Source organism: Pan troglodytes, chromosome 2 (genome assembly GCF_028858775.2).
Source record: "Pan troglodytes isolate AG18354 chromosome 2, NHGRI_mPanTro3-v2.0_pri, whole genome shotgun sequence".
Taxonomy (NCBI): domain Eukaryota; kingdom Metazoa; phylum Chordata; class Mammalia; order Primates; family Hominidae; genus Pan; species Pan troglodytes.
This window is the reverse complement of record NC_086015.1, coordinates 144,615,108-144,635,105: the sequence shown is the minus strand read 5'-3', so window position 1 is coordinate 144,635,105 and position 19,998 is coordinate 144,615,108. Positions and strand designations below refer to the sequence as shown.

At 43.4% G+C, this 19,998-nt stretch overlaps 1 protein-coding gene across 33 annotated transcripts in view; it reads right to left on the bottom strand.

Annotated features, from left to right (window-relative positions):
- The window catches only part of ZBTB38 (zinc finger and BTB domain containing 38), a 124,965-nt gene that overhangs the window by 23,981 nt on the left and 80,986 nt on the right, over positions 1–19,998 (bottom strand). For 2 of the 33 annotated variants that reach the window (XM_063806285.1, XM_063806287.1), the window contains exon 1: positions 11,488–11,574. The exons of the other annotated variants lie outside the window; for them this stretch is intronic. The gene's annotated coding sequence lies outside the window, so the exon portion shown is untranslated. Of the gene's footprint in view, positions 1–11,487; positions 11,575–19,998 lie in introns of those variants that run through there. 33 annotated transcript variants of the gene reach the window in all.

Here is a 19,998-nt window from a genome sequence, read left to right as displayed (position 1 = left end):
TGGCTCTGTCATGCTCTGGCTGTGACCTTGTGCAAATTTTAAAAACTCCTTGCACTTCGGTTTCTTCCTCTGCAAAATGGGAGCTAATAATAGAAGATACTCGGGTTAACATGAGGACTAAGTGGTACCTTTAAAGTGCTTGGTATATATCTGGCATAAAAATCAAGCTTCATAAACATTAGCTATTATTATTATTACTATTACCAATTAATTATTAGTCAAAAATGTCAGCAGGAGCAAGTATTAGCTAAGCCTTGGCCCCAGGCCCCAAATTAGGGAATGTGAAATTCCTCAATGGCAGGGACAAATATCTGATTTCACTGTGTGTCCAGAGTTCCCCAGACCCCCTCACAGTGCTTGATACCCCATAGGGGCTCATTAACTAATTATTCTTTCTTAATTCAGAGAGCAGTTACACCTGAGCTTTGGCCACCACACACACACACACACACACACACACGCACGCACACATGCACACACACACACACACACACAGGCATTTAATTATAACTATCATTTAAATAATTTTCTTTCTTTAGTTGCATTGTTAGCATCTCTTCTAAGCAAATGGAAAAAGGAATTATTATTTTTTATTTTTATTTTTTTTACTGACAGGGTCTCACTCTGCCACCCAGGCTGGAGTGCAGTAGCTTGATCATTGCTCACTGCGGCCTGGAACTCCTGGGCACAAGTGATCCTCCCATCTCAGATCCTGAGTAGTTAGGATCACAGGTGCCCGCTAACATGCCCAGCTAATTTTTAAATTTCTTTGTAGAGACAGGGGCTTGCCATGTTGCCTAGACTGGTCTTGAACTCCTGGGCGTAAGTGATCCCCTGGCTTTGGCCTCCCAAAGTGCTGGGATTACAGGTGTGAGCCACCACACCAAGCTGGCAGTAACTATTTAAATAAAAAGTCTTTCAAGTTCACTGTTTATTACCCGTTCCAGTAAAAAGCTTGGTAGAAAGGAAGGTGTTTAAGATAAATACTTAGATCATCAATAAATTTCCATTATGTGGACTTATCCTCTTAAATCAGAAGGTCACTCAAATTTGGGTATAAATTGATGAATAAAAACAAAGCTAGGGTTTTATCTGTGTATTGTCTGTTTTGGATAGTGACATTCTTTCACCTTCCTAAAGAAGCCTCTCCTGCACTGGGCCTCATTACCTCTCCGATCTGTTTACAGACTTGACAAATCACATCTGCTCCTTTCTCTTGATGCAAAGGGGATTTTTAAATAACATATCAGTTTGGTTACAATTTATTTTAGAGAATATTTTGGTGTTTTGGGTTTTTGATTTTAGAATCTTTTTCATTTAAGTCTCAGTTTAATGGATTCATTAGTTTGTATTTTGTTCAGTAAAAAATAATTAAAAATTTGGGTTCACTTTGGGATTTGGCATGTTTATTGTGCTTTATTTTAGATTTTGGTTCAAGCTTCCCTTGAAGTCCTTGATTAAATTACTGGGAACTGTCAGATGTAGTTGATAGTTCCAAGCTTTCCTTTCCTCTTCTGTGGGGCATCCTTTTTCTTCCCGTATAGTGAGTTATCTTTGTTTTCAGAGGTAGAGCACTGCTTACCCACTCCTGGGTTTAAATTACAGTTCCGCTAACTTGCTGGCTGTATGCACATGTACAAGTTAATTAGCATCTCTAGACCTGGTTTTTAAAAAAACTATAAAGTGGACACAGCAGTGTGACCTCATTCTTATAAGGATTAAATGAGATAATACAGATAAAATGTAGTATCTCATTCTATTGCTTTTCACTCTCGTAATCTTCCATGAAAATTCCAGAAAACAAACAAACAAAAACCTATAACTACAGCTTTTTTTCTCCAGTCCATCTCATTATGATACTAGCAACCAATTAAATGCTCGACAGTTGAAAGGTATTGGAAGCGGGGTCAGTTTGTAAGTGGAGATTTCCCTAGTGCTGAAGTGGAGAGTTGAGTGGCCTGGAGAGATTCAGGCTTTAAGAGCTTCCTCTAAGTCCTGGCAAGATCAGCTCTGCAGGCCGTATCGTCAGGAGCTGAGGGGCTCAGGCCAGGCTGACCCCAAAAGAAGGGAAGCCAGGGAAAAAGGGCTTGTGGAAGGCACATGCAAAACCAAATTTTTAACAAAATAGGGGATTATAGGTAATACAGTAAGAGTTCATATATTAAGGCTTTGGGAGAATATGTTAATATTTTTGGTACAGTGAAAAAAACCTATTTTTTGATACTTTCAAAGAATTATATAAAAAAGTATTTTTATAGTACTTTGAAAGAACAGATACATGCATCACGATGCAATATTGTGATAAATACAGTCAATAACTGTGCGTTAACAGACACAAAATTAAGTGACTATATTGTTTTGGGGAGCCCTGCATGCCCATTAAGGATAAGGCACCCGCACAGCCCCACTGTGAAGAATAAACAGAGAAGAGGTTAGGGGTTCAAACAACCAGAGGGGAGCTTCTACCCCTTGAGTGGCTTCTATAGGCCTAAACGTTGCCCCTTCCTGTCCAAGTAAAGAGATTGAGCAAATCTGCCCTCCGAGCACCACTTTACCCTGAATTAGATGATTATTCAGTTTCTTCACACATAGAAACATCAGGGCACCCAGCTTCACCAGAGCATTAGGAGACTGGGCTAAGAAGGCCAAAGAATTTCAGCATAGGAGCACTCTGTTCCCTTCACAGCTTCATCCTGGTCCATCCTCGCCTTGGTGGCGAGGGGCCTTTTAAACACAGTAAGGTGACTTATGCTCTGAGAGGCAATGAGTGCCAGGCAAGGAGAGGAGGCAGGGTACAGGGGTGTCCTGGCCCGAGAGGTGGGGCAGGATGCAGGAGGAGAAAGGCCAGACAGAAAGGGGCATGGGGCTCCCCCTACCCAGGAGGCCTCTGCTGTCCCCCTGAGTGAACGCTAGCCCAGTACTGCAGCATACTCCTGGAAAGGCCTGGCTCTTTCTGCATTGCTGAGCCTGCCCATTCTGCTCTTTCAGGTGCCATGGGCTTAATAACGAGGCTAGAGTCATAAAAGTGAATGCCCCAAGGCAGTTCCTAGCTCTGAGGGCAGGCAGTCCCTCTTAAAAACAGGATTCCTTGGGCAGAGCCCTTCCCCAGCGGCAGCTTTTTCAGGGTTGTGTTTTGGGGTTCCTTTAGATTTGATGACCACAGCCCATCCCCAGTTCACAGTGCTGTGTCCACAAGATGGTGCTGAGACCACCCAAGGAAATGCTCCTGGGTCCCAGGTAGCCAGTCATCCAGCCCCAAGACCTTTCTCAAAATGGGCAGATGAGTAAGCATCACTTCACTATGACCAGAGCTTGGGATGTTTTAGATAACAAAAAGCACAGAGGGCATGATGCTTAGTGGAACACGCACTCTGACTCATTCTTATTTGCCACGAATGGATTTTAGAGATTCTTCAGATGGGGAGTGGGGTGAGGGGCTGAGGACGGCTCCAGCCAGTGTGTGAATCTCCTTGTTAGAGAAGTCCCCACCAGGGAGGGAGCAACTGAGGGGCCCTCAACTGTAGCCTTTGCCATACAACAGACCTTTGAATGTTTACCCTTTCCTGGGCTATACATCTCCAATTTCTTCAGCTACTCCCTTATAACAACAAAAACAAAACAAAACAAAACAAGAAAACCCAAAAAACTCTACAGAAAAGCCTAAGATCTCATAGTGTGACCAAAAGAAGTTTCTAGACTCCTCGGTGGGTGTGGTAACTCACACCTGTAATCCTAGCACTTTGGGAGGCTGAGGCGGGAAGACTGTTTAAGGCCAAGAGTTCAAGACCAACCTGGCCAACATAGCAAGACCCAGTCTTAGTTAAAAACAGAAAAAAAAAAAAAAAAAAGAGAGAAGTTTCTAGACTCCTGGTTCCACATGGCTTATTATGCCATACTCCTCAAATGGCAGATGCTAGGACCCCACTTATTAAAGTGGTTGACCTCACTGTAAGCCTCAGTTTCCTCATCTATAAAATGGAGTGACTACTATACATATCATGGAGTTCTGGGAGGATTGAGAGTATATGAGCACTCAGCAAGTACATAGCAAGTAGTAAGTGCTCAATAATTGATTTTATTTATAATATACAGACTTTTTTTTTTTTTTGCCTGAACTTCTCCTTTCTTCCCTTGTTTTATTCCTCTCCTATGGCTTCCAAACCTCCAGGACTGGATTTTTTTTTTTTAACTGAAACTCAAAATTTCCCTTATTTATTCTGGTTAAACTTAATTGTGTTTGTTTTATCCATCCTTTCTCTGCCTGTTGAGGTATTTTAGAACATCAATTCTATCTTAAAATACATCTACTGATCACTTAAACATGCTCTACTGATTCCTGCTCTAGAAACTTTCAGTAAGTTCAGGACGGTGATGACTGGGATAAAAAGACATGACTGTATTCTAGCTCACCTCCACAGAGCAGCAGAAAGGGATCATTCTTCTTCCCCAAAAATCATATTTTGAGATCAGTACTGTTATACTTAGAAAATATTTTAAAATCTATTAGAATAAAAAAAGAGAAAGCCTTGGCTTCATCTTTAAAGAAGGAAACTGAGCACACATCATTAGGATGTGACCCTGTAGGAAGCAGTTCTGAACAGCTTAATCCATCAATATGTTTGGAATCAAGGTACTGAGGCCACAAGGCAAGTAAGCTCTTGAACTCAGATCCAGAAAGTTTCAGAGCTCCTGGGAGCAGAACTGTTGGGAATAACCTAAGAATAAAAGATCAAGATATCAAGCTCCCTGGAACTGATCTGTGGTCTCTGGGCTGGTCTTTGGTTACAGGTGACCCAGTGCAAAACTCCAACCAATTACATTCTCTCAGCTTCACTGTTTCAAAACCACAGCAAGACTCTAATTTTCAACTGTTCTTCTCTATTCCCTCATTCTCCCTAAGTAGCTCATTCCAATTGTTTTTCTCAGGCTCACATCCCAGCATCCTTGTGCCCCACCCTGCCTGGAATTCAGGCAGCCTGCGATTGTTTCAGTGCCCATATCCGCTTACCCAGCAGAACACCACCTTCCTCATCCTGACTCCTCCCAAAGACCAACCTTCTCAACCCAAACACAGAACAAAGACAAAAACACCCAGCCTCATTCCTGTGTAGCCTTGTACCATTTGCAAATCACTTTTTTTTTGAGACGGAGTTGTGCTCTTGTCGCCCATGCTGGAGTGCAATGGCATAATCTTGGCTCACTGCAACCTCCGCCTCCTGGGTTCAAGCGATTCTCCTGCCTCAGCCTTCCCGAGTAGCTGGGATTATAGGCATGCGCCACCACGCCTTGCTAATTTTGTATTTTTAGTAGATATGGGGTTTCTCCACGTTGGTCAGGCTGGTCTCAAACTCCCGACCTCAGATGATCTGCCTGCCTCGGCCTCCCAAAGTGCTGGGATTACAGGTGTGAGCCACTGCGCCTGGCCTACAAATCTCTTTCATACACCCCTCCTTATTTTCCTTCTTACGATGCTACTGCAGGCTGGGAAATTGTATTTCTATTTCAAAGATGGGGCACCAAGGCTCAGAAAAATGAAGACAAAGTCCCAGCACCACATCACATGTCACTGGAAAGGTCGGGTTTTCAGTCCTGATCTTGTGACTCTGAGCTTCAAACTAACTTCTAACGTACTTAAATGGAAGACTAGATTTGTGTGATTCTAAACATTAGCAAATATAAACCACCATCTCATCTTTTGGTTGGTATGCTTAACAGTTGTGCTTATTTTATGCCAAATTCAGTGTCATACATGTATCTGCCACTCAAAAAAACTACATATGTGATATGGTTTGAGTTTGTGTCCCTGCCCAAATCTCATGTTGAACTGGAGGAGGGGCCTGGTGGGAGGTGACTGGATCATGGGGGCAGATTTCCTCCTTGCTGTTCTCCTGAACAGTGAGTTTTTACAAGATGTGATGGTTTAAAAGTATGTGGCACGTCCCCCTTTGCTCTCTCTCTCCTGCCGCCATATGAAGAAGATGCCTGCTTCCCCTTTACCTTCTGCCATGATTAAGTTTCCTGAGGCCTCCCTGTCATGCTTCCCATTAAGCCTGCAAAACTGTGAGTCAATTAAACCTCTTTTCTTCATAAATTACCGTCTCAGGTAGCTCTTTACAGCAGTGTGAAAACAGACTAATACAATATGGTTAGCTATCTTTACCAACAAAACCAGTCTTTCCTGATCAGTCTATAGCATGCCATTAACACACTGCTGACCAGGTGATCACGTAAATATTCTACTTTGTATTTTCTACCATCTTGCGTTTACTTGATCACACAGTATTTTGTTTAACTTGTTCTTTAAAATGAGAATAACACCTGAGAAGATTATTGTGATAGCTGAAGAAGGCAGTGAATATAGAGACCTTAGCTAGCAAATATTCAATTAATGGTACACAATATTACTACTACTAACACATTTTCAATGCTTTCACTAAAATCAAGCAGAGTTTTGTTTTCTTAACAAGTATCTGATGAGGTATAATGCAGTATCAGTACAATAATTCTAAGAAACAGAATGATTTCCTCTCCTTGGCCTTTTTGAATCTTTTATTTCTTCCCTCATTCAGCAACCTCCTGGAGCCCACTCTCCAATGGAGGAGAGAGACGTGCAGACAGCTCCTATGATGATGAGAGTGCTTCACTGATGGGGCATCCAGGGCTCTGGAGGAAGCAGCCTTAAACTGGGGAACAGGAGTCAGTGCAAGGGAGAGGGGGCTCGCTCTTGAAGGATAGGGAGAATTTCCCTGGAATCCAAGAGGGAAAAAGGCATTCTTTTGTAGGCAGAGGTCTAAGCAAAGGCAAGAAGGTATGAAATAGAATGACACACTTGGGGAGGCGCAAACAGGTGGGATGGCTGCCCCACAGGCATGTGCAGGGCTGCGCTAGGAGATGGGGAGGAACCCTGGTGGGGCCTGGTCATGAAAAGTTTCCAATATTGGATGAGTTTGGGCCTTATCCTCTAGTCCCATAGTTCTCACCCCCTAACTACATACTGAAATCGCCTTTGGAAACTTGAGAAAACACCAATACTTAGGCCCCAATTCAAGATTCTGATTTGTTTAGTCCTGGGTGGGGTCTGAGTATTGGGCTTTTTATTTTTTATTTATTTATTTTTTTGAGATGAGTCTCGCTCTGTCACCAGGCTGGAGTGCAATGGCGCGATCTCGGCTCACTGCAACCTCTGCCTCCTGGGTTCAAACGATTCTCCTGCCTCAGCCTCCCGAGTAGCTGAGACTACAGGCACGCACCACTATGCCAGCTAATTTTTGTATTTTTAGTAGAGATGGGGTTTCACCAGGTTGGTCAGGGTGGTCTCCATCTCTTGACCTCGTGATCAAGCCTGCTTAGACTCCCAAAGTGCTGGGATTACAGGTGTGAGCCACTGCACACAGCCTGGGCTTTTAAAATAAGCTCTCTATGTACAACTTGAGCAATGGCAAGTCATTTAAAAGATTTAATATGCGAATGATTTGACAAATTTGCAGACAGGTCACTCTGAAAGCAGTTTGGCTAGAAGGATGTCTGGAGAAAGTCTGAAAGAAGGCAAAGAGACAGGTGGGGATGAAAGAGAGGGGAAAAATTTGAAAGCTATTTGGATGAAGAATCGACTAACTGGAAATCAGGGGAAAGGCAGCGGAGCAAGAATGATTGACGTGCCCGTTCTACTGCGTTTAGATGTGCTACTAACAGGTCAGGAGCCCAGATCAAAGAGCTGGTTTGGAGGTGGATAATGAAGGTTGTGAAGTCTGTGCTCCCTCTGAGAAGCCTGAGGAAAATGCAGGTGGCTCCCTCAATCAACAGACATCCAAAATGGACTTCAGTGCTGAAAGGGAGCTGGGGTGAAGATTCAGATGTGCAGTGCAATGACATATAGGAGGTGGTTGCAAACGTGAGCATGCATTTTGCCCAGGTTGAAGTAAATTGGATGAAAAGAAAATAGGGCTAAAAGGGGAGCATGAGCAATGGATGCTGGTGCATCAGAACCACCTGCAGACCCTTACTGCAATTTCATTTCTTCGTGCTACTCCAGACTGACTGAATCTGGTAAGGCCCCAGAATCTCATTTCTAACAAGCTCCCTTGTGCTGCTGGATCAAGGCTAGGTTTGGACACTGTACTTGTTTCCTGGGGCCGCTGTAACAAATTACCTCAAACTTGGTGACTTAAAACAACAGAAATTCATTATCTCACAATTCTGGAAGCCAGATGTCCAAAATCAAGGAGTCAGCAGGGCCGTGCTCTCTGTGAGGGCTGCAGGGGGAGAATCCTTCCTTGCCCCTTCTAGTTTCTGGTGGCTCCAGTCTCTCCTTGGCCTGTGGCTGCATAACGCTTATCCTCTGCCTTCATCTGCACATGGCCTTCTCCTTTCTACAAGTGTCTCTACTGTGTGTCTCTTATAAGGACACTTGTCATTGGCTTTAGAGTCCACCTCTCATCTCAGAATCCTTAATTACATCTGCGAAGACCCTTTTCCCAAATTAGGTCACACTCACGGGTTCTGGGACATGGACACATCTTTTGGGGTGCAGCCATTCAACCCATTACTGACACCATGGCAGTAGCTCACATGAATGAATGTGAGAGGGAGCTGGGATCCAGAACTCCACGCTAAGCTTCCTGACAGTGGTAGGAAGAGGAAGAAGAGAGGAAGGGAGAGCAAGCCAGCTCAGAGACTCCTAAGATATCCAGCTGCACTCCCAAGTTGTGTTCTGCTCAAGGGACCCCAGGCCACTGTGAGTCCAGGGCAAAGGACCACCTGAGAGTACTCCACGGAATGGAAAAAAATCACAACAACCATAAATTCACAAAAAGCCAGGCCATGCTGCCCTCAAAATGTAGGCAAGAACTTGGAAGGGCTGAAAAGGCTTTTAATTCATTTTTAAACTAGATTAATGTAATATGAAGCTGGAATTTCCTCTCTAAGATTCTGCAGCCCTTTTCTCACCACCCTAGTAGTTTCCAGTCCAGACAGGTCACCATGGCAGCATGGGATTAATTATTTCTGTCTTTCCCATTGTTTTAGGAGCAGGCAATGCCCTCAGCCATGAACATTAAAGAAGTTCAGCTACACCTCCCTTTTCACCACCTACAAGGGTCCCATAAAAATTCACTGAGAGCAGACCACCCCTCATTTTTATACTGATACACGTTCCACCATTAAAATCCTACATTATAATGATTTATGTCAGTTCCCTGATACACAAAGGTTTTCTGTCCCCTAAAATAGGACCTTCCCTGCTTGGCAACAGGGTTTCCAAGGCCAGAAGGTCAGTGGGGGCTGGAGATGGTGGAAAGGAATGAGGCACTATAAGATTAAAGTCACAACCAGGGGACAACAAGAGTCTTCAGAATCAGATTCTTAATGTGGTCAATCACCCCATCATACATTTCTACAGCAGGGCTTAAAAGGCACAACCCTCAACCCCACCGCCTAAGACCAAAGCATCCAATGCACCTCCTAGTTAGCAAGTCCACAATCTTACATAGGCCAATCTCTATGTCAGTCTGTCTCTGTGCTTCGCCAGAGTGTCTAGAGCAGCACTCCTCAAATGTCAATGTGTGTAAGTCAGCTGAGGATCTTGTTAAGTGCATTTTCTGACACAGTGGGTCTGGGGTAGGGCTCGAGGCTCTGTATTTCTAACGGACTCCCAGAGGATGTCCATGCTGCCAGTCTGAGGACCACACTGGGGGTAGCAAATGTCAGGACTCCACTGCAACAGCATCTGATGGCTTTTCTTTGGTCAAGTCATCCTGGAACAAGTTTCTAGAATGATTCCACCCTGGCCCCCCTAGAGTCCAGCCCACACAGCATAAGCCCTACAACTTGACTTATAATGGCAGAAACTTGTATTTCTAATAAAAGCCCAACTCCTACAATGAAAATGGGTGACGTAAACAGGACAGATTCCAGAAAAGGTTCTTGTATGTCTGGTCCGTCTTCATCTATGTCAGGGTGGAGATGGCTGAGGTACCCCTGAAGATGTGGTTTAAATGGAGTGTAGGGAAACCAAGTTCCCTGACCTCTGGTGAAATAATAGCTAGAATGGAGAAGATGATGATGATGATGCCAGAAACAAGAAAAGCTAACACTGACTGAGCACCTTTTACATCCCAGGCCCTGTGCTATGTGCATCAAAGACATTATGACTCAGCACCAAGAAAGAAAGGGCAGGGTTAAAAGATATGCAGAAAAGAGGGAAAGCACTGTAAATTCCAGGGTGTGTGGAAGGTCAATAAAGTGTCAACAGAGGCAGAGAGGACAATCCTCAGAGTGTCCCAGTCTAGGCCTAGTTAAGGAGTCACTGTTTGATATTTCAGAAAACATCCTTGGACCAAACATACCAAAGACCAAGTACACCAGGACGTATCTGCTGTCCCTTGCTGTCATCCATCACCTGATGCCATCCAGGTTAGCCTCTGCAGGCTTGGTTCCATTTGGCTGCCTTAAGACGGACATGCCTGGACACAGAGGGGCTTCCTCTGATGTTCTTCCTGTCTCACCCTGGGATCAGTACACTGAGCACTGGGCAACTTAGTCAGGGCTGCTCTGTCTGATGCCTTCCAGATGTCCCTGGACACAAATACTATGCTCTGCTACTGACCCCACTGACATAATTACTTTGCCTGTATGAAATGGACATAGTTATATCTGAAGTGGCTGACTTATTTGTGGTGACATGGAGAAGGTTCAATGGCCTTTACTTTTCCCTGGGCTGGGCCTTAGACAGCTTCAAGCCCAAAGCTCTGCAGTAGAAGACTGGGCAGGTTGCCACTGAGGGAATTCGGATCAGCGGACTGAGTCAAATGGCGTGCAACTGGCATGCAAGAAGCAGTCCATAGGCTCCATTCGGCCTGCAGACGCTCTCATCAGGCCCCTATCTGTGTGAAAAAGTTTCAAACCTCCAGTTTGCCACAATCTAACCACTTGCTTACCTTCTTATACCAAGCCCACATTTGACGTTCATATTACCTTCCTGTTCCTGTATGTATGTGAGTTTTAGATCTTAGTCTATAAAAATGTAAGTATAAATCACGTGTAGGTTTTGTTCTGCCTGTGAAATTTTAATCTCTGTACCGTGAGTCATTGTCCTTCTAAAATTTAAATGATGAGATGTCAGTATTCAAGTTTTCAAAACTCTCAGAGTGCTCCGTCCTAATGAAGAACAGGTGTTGAGAAGCCTTACCACAGAATATATTTGGGTGACATACTATTTCTTAAGGATCCCTTTAGTTTGTCCATTCCTATGGGGAAAATTTCTCTACGTAAATCTTCAGAGACAGAGTGGCAGGTATCAAACTCTTCACTTTGCTCCAGTCAGTCACATTAATGATAAAGTCTGTTCAAGCTTCAAGAAAAAGGGGTACTTAACTCCTAATAAGCATTTCATGAAATCAGATTTTCTATCAGAGGCACTCAGCTCTCCTTTAAAACAAGCATCCCACAAGTCATCATGAGCAGGTGTGTAACGGGGGAAGCAACACTCACTGAGTTTTTATCGGTTCCGGTATCCTGAGCTGACATCATGCTCCTTCCTGGGTTACAGTATGTGGGAGTTGACATCATGCTCCATCACTGTGTCACACAAATACAACAGTTCCAAAAAACAGATCATAGAAATAGGGCCTGGGCCATCCAGCTGTCAGGTATTCAAAACAATAGGGTCAACACCATGAAGCATCTCCACCAAGATCACAAGTACCCTCAAGGAATCCTCAGAACTGCTCAATGAAAATGGTGGCTAAACCCAGGAAGCAGATTTCAGCTTTAGAGACATCAGGGGGATGTGCAGCTGATTCCTCAGTCTGGGGAGCATTCTGACCGTCTGGGGTGTGAGGACCTCCTGCAGGAAGGTGGCTGAGGCTCTCGGCCGGCCGGGTCTTCCCCACCTCCTCCCCACTGTCAACAGACACCTGGCTCCAGGCGCAAAATACCAGCGTACAGAGATCATCTGTATGGGCCTGGGCCCTCAGATATTTATTTAAGTCCAGGTACACACTTTCCCTGCACAAACATTTTCTTCTTCCCCATTTCCCACAATTCCTCCTCCCATGTTTCCAGTTTGAAGCCACTGCTGGCAACACTACGACCTCTGGAGGGAGGCCAGGCCTGGCAGCACAGAGCTCGAAGGCAGCACAGGATTGTGAAAGTCGCCTCTTCATAGGCTCAGGAGACGCAGGCGCTTGGCAGAGCTGTCAGGCAAGCCCACCAGTAGGTCTGAGGTACAAAGAGAGGCACAAAGGCTTTCCTACTATGGAAAAGCGACAAAAACTCTGGCCAGTGTTTCAAATGGATGAACAATGGTTCAGTTAAAAAAAAAAACCGAGTGGAAAAAATTGTGGGAGGGAGAAAGAATATTAAGGGAGCTAAGTTCCAGTCAGCTGTTGCCAATTTCACCCCAAAAGAAAGGTAACAGAAACAGAAGGAAAGTTTCTGGCAGTAGTCAGGTGCCTACATAGTTCCCCTATTCACCTGGTTTAGGGTAGAATTATCTGAGCAGAAGGAGCAATGATGTTGGTAAATAAGTTGTCTACATTAAAAAATAATTAAAACTCCCCAAACAAACTCCAAACCACTGCAGGTAAACACTCGCAATATGTTGTTTAGAAAAATTATGCTTTAAATATACCGATCTAAAAAAAAAAATCGAAAGAACAGACTGTTCTGTAGAATAGCTTGAGTTTCTGCCTGTGCTTTCATTTTAGAAAACAAATGCTCGTAGACCTCACAGTGGGAGGAGTTTCACACAGGGATTCAGCTCGCAGAAAATGGCCACCGGCTTTGAGAGACCTTAACACAACAAACAGGGCACCCAAGAGACCTTTTGGGAATACGAGGCACTTGCCTTTCACAAGGGTAATCGTCTAGAGATACACAAAACCATTTTTTTTTCTTCCCGACCAGTAACATAAATCATAGCTTCCAAAGTACTTGTTTACAGAATACCACAATGACTAATTACCAGAACTTTTCTTATTCTCTCTGAGCAAAGGAACCTCATGGGAGAAAAAAAATATAGGTCATTTTTAATGTAAGGGAGTTGCTAGGATTGGAGGTTAAGACAACTATTTAAACTTCATAAAAGGAAAAACAAAAGACCTCAAAAAGTATTTTCTAAAATAGAGAAAGGCGCAAATCTTCTTATCAGAAACGCATTATAAATAGAAAAGAAACTCTTAAAAGAGATTGTTCAAATGTGACAAAAAGCTCTTGGTTTCCTGAAAATGTCAAAAACAAAAACAAATATTGACAATACTAAATATCCAACAGACAGGGTAAGAACTTCACTTAGAAGCAAATTTCCATTTAGGTAATTTATGGTGCTTCTGTGCAAAAAGTTGCTTTACACTGTGTAGTCGCTGAAGACACTCCAGAATTGCTAGACCTTCACAGGAAAAATTTTAAAGGTCAGGGTTTTTTTTCTTTCCCTAGTTAGCACAGCACTCAGGGGCAGCCAGTTCTCTAATGTCTGAGTAAAACCCTACATAGGGCTTCATTTCAGTGCCACGTCATGGCTTTTGCAGACTATCTTCTTGCCTCCGCTTCCTCAAAGTGGTCCTTCTGTCCCCTCCCATTAAAGCAAAGGTGGAACTTGTATTAATTCAAGGGAAGGGCTGAACACACTACAGAAGGCATGGTTCAGCCACAGGCACCGGTTATGGCTGTAACCACTGTAAATCTCTTCCACGAAAGAGCATCAAAGACCTGCACAGAGACCTTGAGAAACCTTGCTCTTTGGGTTCAAGTCAGGGACTATAAGACCAGACTAAATAGGTTTAAGCAGGGACAGATCAGAATGCTGAGTAGGTTTTTCAAAAAGGAAATCCTCATTTAGGTGTCTAGGAGCCAATCACTGTGCTATTAAAACGAATCGGAAATCTCCATGCTTACATGAAAACGCACAAAAGTATGGGGAGACTGATCTGAATATGCGGGTCTCCCTTGCCTGGCAAGATAATGAATTCATCTTTGTTTGGACTGAATTGGTGGTCTTATTATCTAATTGTAATCAACTCTACAAACAGTCAGTTGTTCTAACACATGAACAGGAAAAATAACATAAATAAAACAGGGCCTAGAAACAATATCCAACTCACAAAGCAGGAAGTGACAGCTCAAATCTGTCTCACCTTGCACAAAGCCTGCCTTCATGGGTTGCTGAAATAATCCCAAGATACCCTTCCAGGACTTAAACAGCCACTGGATTTTTCATGAAAATGCATCCTGGTATGAACACTCACAGTAGTGGCCAGAAAAACAGGGGTGCGCAAGCTGGGTCTTCCTCTCTCCCTGCGTAAATGTTTTAATTTCTTTCAATATTAAGTTATAATACAGCTTAGGAATTTTCATTTACATAAGAGAGGAGAAATGCTTTTGTAAGATGGAAAACAGCCTTCTGTCTCTCCCAGGTCAAAAATAAATTTGCTTGACTATCTTAATTGGCAAAAACCCAAGGGCTCCAACTGGACCGGAAGCTTTGCATCACGGTGTCCTACTGCGTGTGTCTGCTGGAAGCCCAGCAGATGTCATGGTCAGCTTGCTCTCATGGGACAATGCCAGTCCTTCTTTAAGCTTTGCTGCTGACTGCCATCTCCTGCTCTTCTGATAACCTGCCTTTTTCTGGCAGACTGGGCCTAGGACAGTGGGTTCTGTTCCCACTTTGCCACTAATGATGTGGCCTTGAGCAAGTCCTAAGACTTCTCTGGACTCTTCTTATCTGGAATGCAAAGAGGTCGGGCTAGTTTATTTCCCAGGTTCCTTGTAAGCATTAAATTTGAAAACCATGATTACCAGCCTGTCCCAATCCTTCTGTAAGAGTCTTCATTCCCTCAAAAGTGGACAATCTCCCACCCTTAAATTCATGCACTTCCCTCAAGTGTAGAGGGTTAAAGGCAGAACCCAAAGTCTGGCTAATATCGGCATATCTATGAGGACAGGAGGGAGCTACTACATTGAGACCCCTGGGAGACCTCAGACTGAGTCCCTGCCCCTGCTTGTCCCAGCACCTCTGCTTTTCTGCTCAAAAGAAAATAAAGTACTACACCTTAGAGCCGGAAGGAAACAGCCACCATTGAGCAAAACCTTCTTTGGTTATAGGTGAGGAAACCAAACAAGCAAAGTCATGCTGGGAACAATTCCTAGACCTCCCCTCTGGATTCTCACGAATGTTCTTCTTCTCACCCCAACCCAGCCCTGCAGGGGCTCTGGGCAATTTTCCTAGCCCCCTGTAGAGTTCCTCAGGGCCTCAGAGGGTAATCAACAAACATTTACTTAGCCCTCTGGGCAATCCCCCAAGGAGCAGTTTTAAACTTTCAACTGGTATAGGCTCTGGGAACATTTAGCCCAGCACAGTGACAGTGACAGCTACAGCAAGACACAAATTGATTGATCTGATCAGTGTGGAACTCCATTGGTGTTTTACTCTAAAAGAAAGGCTTGCAGCAGCAGCACAGACAGTAGATAAGGATAGATTAGGGATATAGGGAGGCTCCATGAGGGTGGGGTCCTGATCTCCTACCTGGCACATAGTTGATACTAAGTAAATATTTGCTGAACAAATTCAAGTTTGCACATTATCTCTGCTCCATTTGCTTCTTGCCAAAAATTCTGAGGTTACAATAATATTAAGGATGAGGATCTCTGAGCCTCTCAGTTAAAATCAGGAACAAATACCTGTTTCATACTCTCACTATGTGGCTGGGGTGGCAGCCCAGAGTGTGGAGAGAAGAGGCTGGCCTTGTGAGTCAGACAGACCCCAGGGTGTAAAAATCTCACCTCAGGATGGGCACGGTGGCTCACGTCTGTAATCTCAGCACTTTGGGAGGCTGAGGCCGGTGGATCACCTGAGGTCAGGAGTTTGAGACCAGCCTGGCCAACGTGGTGAAACCCCATCTCTACTAAAAATACAAAAAATTAGCCAGGCGTGGTAGCGGGCGCCTGTAGTCCCAGCTACTCGGGAGGCTGAGGCAGGAGAATGGCGTGAACCCGGGAGGCGGAGCTTGCAGTGAGCCGAGATCGCGCCACTGCACTCCAGCCTGGGCGACAGAGCGAGACTCCGTCTCAAAAAAAAAAAAAAAAAAAAATTAGCTGGGCGTGGTGGCAGTTGCCTGTAATGCCAGCTACTTGGGAGGCTGAGACAGGAAAATCACTTGAACCCGGGAGGCAAAGGTTTCAGTGAGCTGAGATAGCGCCACTGCACTCCAGCCTGGGCAACAAGAGCAAAACTCCGTCTTAAAAAATAATAATTAAAAAAAAATAAACTCCCATCTCTACGATCTTGGCTGTAGTTGAGTTTCTTTTTGCTTCACTTGCCACACCATGTTGTCTGAGGTTCTAAAAGATGGCTGAGATCATGCATATAAGGTACAGACCTAACTCCATGAATGTCAGTTCCATCCTCTTTCCTTGGGAGCTGTGGGTATAGAGAGAGAAACTCTGTTTCTAGGAAAGGCTCCAGGCCATCAGCATCCTCCTCCAAAGAGGCAAACCAGCAAGAGGATGCTGACATCGTTTTAAAATGACTCAATATAGTTTTCATAAATATATTCCCAATAAGTCATCTGATTTCTAAACTATGTATAGAGAACATAAAGAGCAATTCCATATACATGTCAAATGTTTTATACTTTCCATATCTAAGTTAAACACCAAACATGTCTATATATCTCAATCCTTTGTTGTGAATAAACAAAGAGGGAAGCTAGAATTAGGAAGAAAAAAATGATACATTCTTTTTTGAGATGGAGTGTTGCTCTATCACCCAGGCTGGAGTGCAGTGGTGCGATCTCAGCTCACTGCAACCTCTACCTCCCAGGTTCAAGTGATTCTCCTGCCTCAGCCTCACAAGTAGCTGGGGCTACAGGTGTGCGCCACCATGCCTGGCTAATTTTTGTATTTTCAGTAGAGATGGGGTTTTGCCACGTTGGCCAGGCTGGTCTCGAACTCCTGACCTCAGGTCATCCATCAGCCTTGGCCTCCCACAGTGCTGGGATTACAGGCATGAGCCACTGTGCCCGGCCAAATGATTTTTTCATCTATAAAATGGAGTTGGGATAGATGAAGAATATGAACTTTAGCCTAAAAATTAAGTGACTTTAAGATGCAGAGATTGAGGGAAATAATACAATGACAGAGATGTTTATCCACCAGAAGACAGAGTCATGTAGAATACTTTAATGGCATGACTGTAGTGTTGTCACATATTGCTAACAAACAAGTTACAATGGTTTTGCAAACTCTGGCCATGGGGACAGGGTGTCATCACTTATTCCCCAGAAAAAGAAACTGGTTTGCAGGCAGCATGTTACCCAGTACTGTGATCACACAGCAGAGAGCAATGAGATGATGCGGGGTGGGAGAGTGCAATACTCTCTGGAACGTATTTGTTTTTGTCTGATTGTGCATATAATCCATTAACATTAATGATATAAAAATTTTGAGTATAGACATATCTCTAGTAGAAACAGGATTTGAAACTAGCATCTCAAATCTCAGGTTTATCTCTTCCTCTGCTTCGCAGAAATTGGCAATTGTTAATCTTCGTCACCAGCCATGACAGTGCTGTTTAAAATGCAGATTCCCTTGCCCCACCTGGGAATCTACATTTTGACAAGTTCGCCAGGTGGATTCTTGTCCATACTAAATTGATGATCACTGGGACTAACCCAGAATAAATCAGTGGTAATAGGAGATGTGTGCTTTCTGTGATAAAATTAAAAATTAAAATGAGTCTTAAAGATAAGGCTTTATGTGTAGATGCACAATATATAAATTTACATATCTATACAAGGTTGTGAGGGGAAGGGAACCAATATTAATTAATTACCTACTATGGTATATAGAAATCCTGACCAAATTATGTATTAATTAGTCTTCCAAATAATCCTATATGAGTTATGCATGGAAAAAGTCAGGCTTAGAGAGAAACTCTTCTAAAGTCACAAGTCTGGAAAGTGGCCCAGCTAGGTTGTGAAACTAGATTTATCTGACCCCAGTCTCCTCATTCCATTGTACTAAGCTCATATGCACGTGAAAATGCGCAGACACGCACATGTCATACAATAGCCATATGGTAAAAGGCAATGGAATTACATTACTGTTAGAAACTTTTTGCGTCAACAGAAATGTAGTTTTTAAAGGACTCATTCTATTAAGGGATATTCTTTAATTTGTATGCTGACAACAGAATACAGTGTATGACTACTATCAAAACCACATTTAACAGCCTGAATTTTCATAATCAGAAATGTGTTTTGGGACTTGCCAGGGACAAATTTAAGAGTGATTCTTGATTTGTGTAAATTTGAGTGGTTTAATTTGTGTAAATTAAACCACTTAATATTCATCATACACGTCATATTACCTTAAAAAGGAAAACACCAACAATGTAACTTTGCACTTGTCAATCCACCAGTCTTCCTAAGCTCATCCCTCACCTTCCACGGTCTGACGTGCCTGGCTCCCTCCATTAGGAACCCCCTTCCGCTGGCTTCTGGAGTTGCATTCCTCCATGGTTCTTCCTTACTATCTTGCCAGACTTCTATCTGCTTCCCTAGATCTTCCTTTCTTTTCTCAAAAGGCTCCATCCTCAACCATTTTTCCCCTATATTCTCTCTCAAAAATCTCTTTTCCCATCTCTTGACTTTTTCTTATAAACCAAAGACTCCCAAATGAGCCCTGGCCTTCTTGTGGAGCGCAAAGCCCCCTTCTGCCTGGGAGACAGCATGCTTCAATACTGCAAACACAGCACCTCTAAAATGCAGCTCCTTACCTCCTTCTGAGTTTCCTCCATGGGTACCACTGCTCTGGAAATCGCAGTGTCAGCTTTAGCTGTTCCTTCACTGAGACATCAGATTCTGTCAGTTCTTCCCTTTGCATCTGTTCCTTTCCCATTTCATTGTTATCATCCATTTCAGGCCTTTCCTGCCCCTCTTTTTCCTTGGTGGGTTGTAGTAGCTTAACTGGCTTTCTGGCCTCTAGTTTCTGCCCTGCCTCTCCTCCCGATCTCCCCCCAAGCTACTCACAAGAGCCTGGTCCTGAAGCACAGCCACAACACTCCCCTGTTCAAGTACCTTTAATGACACCTATTGGTTAATGCATTCACAATTCCTAGTTGGCATTCAAGACTATCATTTGGCACTGAATGTTCTCCAGTTTTGATGCCTGTATATAGACCAGTTCTAACTCAGTTGGACTTGATGCTTTTCCCTGCATATGCTCCAAGTTTCTCCATCTCCTACTAGTCCTCCTATCTCAAATGCCTCCTCTCCATCTCTTTTATTGAAATGCCACATCATTCAAGGACTTGCTTAGATGCTTTTTCTCAAGAGTCTCTTGACTGCCAGGGATAAAAGGGACCCCTTCCTCCTCAAATTACCAAAATATCTTCTTTTTGCATTTATCACATGGTTATTTCTGCATATCTTCTTTCCTCAACAGAGTCTGAGAGCGAAGAGACCAGATTTTTGTGGCAGCTGAATTCTCCATTCTCTCTAGCACAGTCATACTTGTAGTATGCTGTACAGCATTCACAGAACACCTTCAAGTTTACAAAGCATGTTCACATTCAACATCTCATTCGTTTTATTTGGGGATTAAGTTATTACAGGTAGTATTCAAGTCTTGCGATTTGATTTCTGTGGCTTACTGCAATTCTTAGAGCTATCTCTAATTTTCTACCTTATAAATTAAACAAACATATTTCTTAAATTACTTTACTTTTGAATACCCACAGTCTTCTGTGGCCTACAAAGCTAAAAAAAGGAGAACATTTCAAACCAAACAAAGCCCCCTTGCCAAATTGCTTTTTCTTGGATTATGAGTTAAATGTACAAATGAAAAGGCCTCTATAAGCAGGTAACGAGAACGACAAAATCAAAATTTTAAAGAGAAGTGTGAAATTCCTTTCTGAAGATATTAAGACTTTTTAAATGGCTTTCCTATATATCCATTTGGAATTCTACGTATGGGTCAATCTCCAACATCCGTGGAGCTGACATT